This window comes from Morus notabilis, unplaced genomic scaffold (genome assembly GCF_000414095.1).
Source record: "Morus notabilis unplaced genomic scaffold, ASM41409v2 Scaffold2499, whole genome shotgun sequence".
NCBI classification, from domain to species: domain Eukaryota; kingdom Viridiplantae; phylum Streptophyta; class Magnoliopsida; order Rosales; family Moraceae; genus Morus; species Morus notabilis.
The window spans coordinates 66,927-69,037 of NW_010359652.1; positions in this window are offsets into that span (position 1 = coordinate 66,927).

A 2,111-nucleotide genomic window follows, 5' to 3' on the forward strand; every position below is an offset into this window, starting at 1 on the left:
GAAAATAAGCAACTTAAATCAAGCATAAACATACCACATCAAGCTAACCTCAAAACTCACCAAACCAACATAAAACTCACACACCCTTATTACAACTCATCTCCTCAAGAACCTCAAATTTACATCCACAAATCCAAGCTTAAAGTTGGCTAGAAATTAATGGAGAAGAGTTTGAGAGCTTACCCTTGAAGAACTATCTCTCTCCCTTGAAAACCTTGAACTCTTCTAAGATTTGTTATTGGCTTGGAACTAGAAAGTATAAGGAAATTTAAGAGGAATATTTCTACATTTCAAACTTTACTAAAACATAAAAAAAGGATTTAGAGTTATACCCTTTGAAAAAAATGCTTGTCTAGACTCCTCCTAGACCCTTTGATCTCCTTCTTCTTCTTCTATGGTTTGTAGTGGCTCAAGATTGAGAGAGTAGGAGAAAATATTTGAGGGGAAAATGGAGGAGTGTGGCCGGTTTGGGTGTGGGGGAAAATGAGAGGAGATGTGCAAAATGGCTAACCTAATGCTTGCACTAATGGTCTCACCTTTATAGACATTACTTGATCTCATCTTAGTTCTCATTTAAGTCTACCAAACTAGCTTAATTAGCTAGATTTTTGGATTAATCCCCCCCTTTATTGTGGCTGGCCGGTGGAGTGCTTCAAGAGGGAATGATGTAGCATTTCATGTCCAATAGTTGATTTGACTTAATCCCATCATGAAGTCCATGTAGCACACTTCACTAGCCAAATTTTTGGCCATAATCCCTTAAGTTTGGCCGGCCAAGTGAAGGAAGGAAAGAGAAAAATGAAACCTAACCCTTGTACCTTTGTCTACTTTCTAAATTTACTCATTAAACTGTCTAAAATTATACTGACAGCTATTTTCTCCTGTATGCGGGTACTGGATGCTAGTTTGTATTGTGCTTGGAAATTCTTAAAATTAAGGTTCTCAAGCTGTATCTGTACTAGAAATTCTTCCGTTTTAAGGTACGGTGAGAATTTATCGATCGAATTTACTTGATCGAAAAAAAACGTAAACTTAACGTGAAATCTGCTACAGAATTTAGGAATGCAGATGTTAATTCCATAAATCCTTCAATCACAAAATGTACATAGTATAATGATTTTCTAAGAAAATCCTTGACTTAAATACATGAATTACATTATTAAAATTATGAGATTTTATTGGTCAGAAGACTTCTAATTATTGTACCTTCATAATAACTACACAAGAAGACTTTTTACTCGTTACAGTCAATGAACCACAGAAAAGAAAGAAGTGTTTTTGCCTAATAAAGTACTAATATTTATATATTTATTAAGGTGAGAAATTTTAAAAAAAAGAAAAAAATATAATAGGACAAAAAGAATAAAAATAAAAAAAGGGAGGGAAAAAAAGAGGGGGAAAAGGAATGAAAATTAAAAAAACAAAACAAAAACTCATCGAAACATTTTATCAAGAGAACATTATTTTAAAAATTAGATAATAATATGTACGAGAAGAAATTATTTAAATAAGAAATTGAAGAAAAGTATATTTATGAGGACTAATTTGGAGAGAAGACAAAGAAAAAAAATGTATGATAGGACAAAGAAGATAAGAATGTAAAATGAGTAGATAAAAAAAAGAAAGAGGAGAGAAAAAAAGAAGAAAGTTAAAAAAAAAAAAGAAGGAAAGAAAGAAGTGAAAAGTGTAAAAAAAAAAAAAAAGAGAAAAGCAAAAATATGGTGGAAAGGAAAAAGAAAAGGGATGAAACGGCGCTACCGAAACGGCCACCAAAAAACCCTATTACGAAACAAAAAATCAAACACGAAACAAAAAATTAAATGCACGAACCAAGTACAAAACTATCTAGCACATATATGTAATAAAAATAAGGCCTATTTTTAATATATAAAATATTTTTTGAAAGTAAATATACCAAAATGCATGGTTCAATCAAGTCTAGTCTTTTGATTGAATATTATAATGTACAGTATAAGATAGCTATGTAAAACATATTACATGATAGGACGAAATTAGAAGAAATTGGTAAGTCTAGTTTTTAGCAACTGTTAGCTAAAGTGGGGTGGGCCAACCACGTCGTATGCATTGGATCTCAGACGTTCTTGCAACCT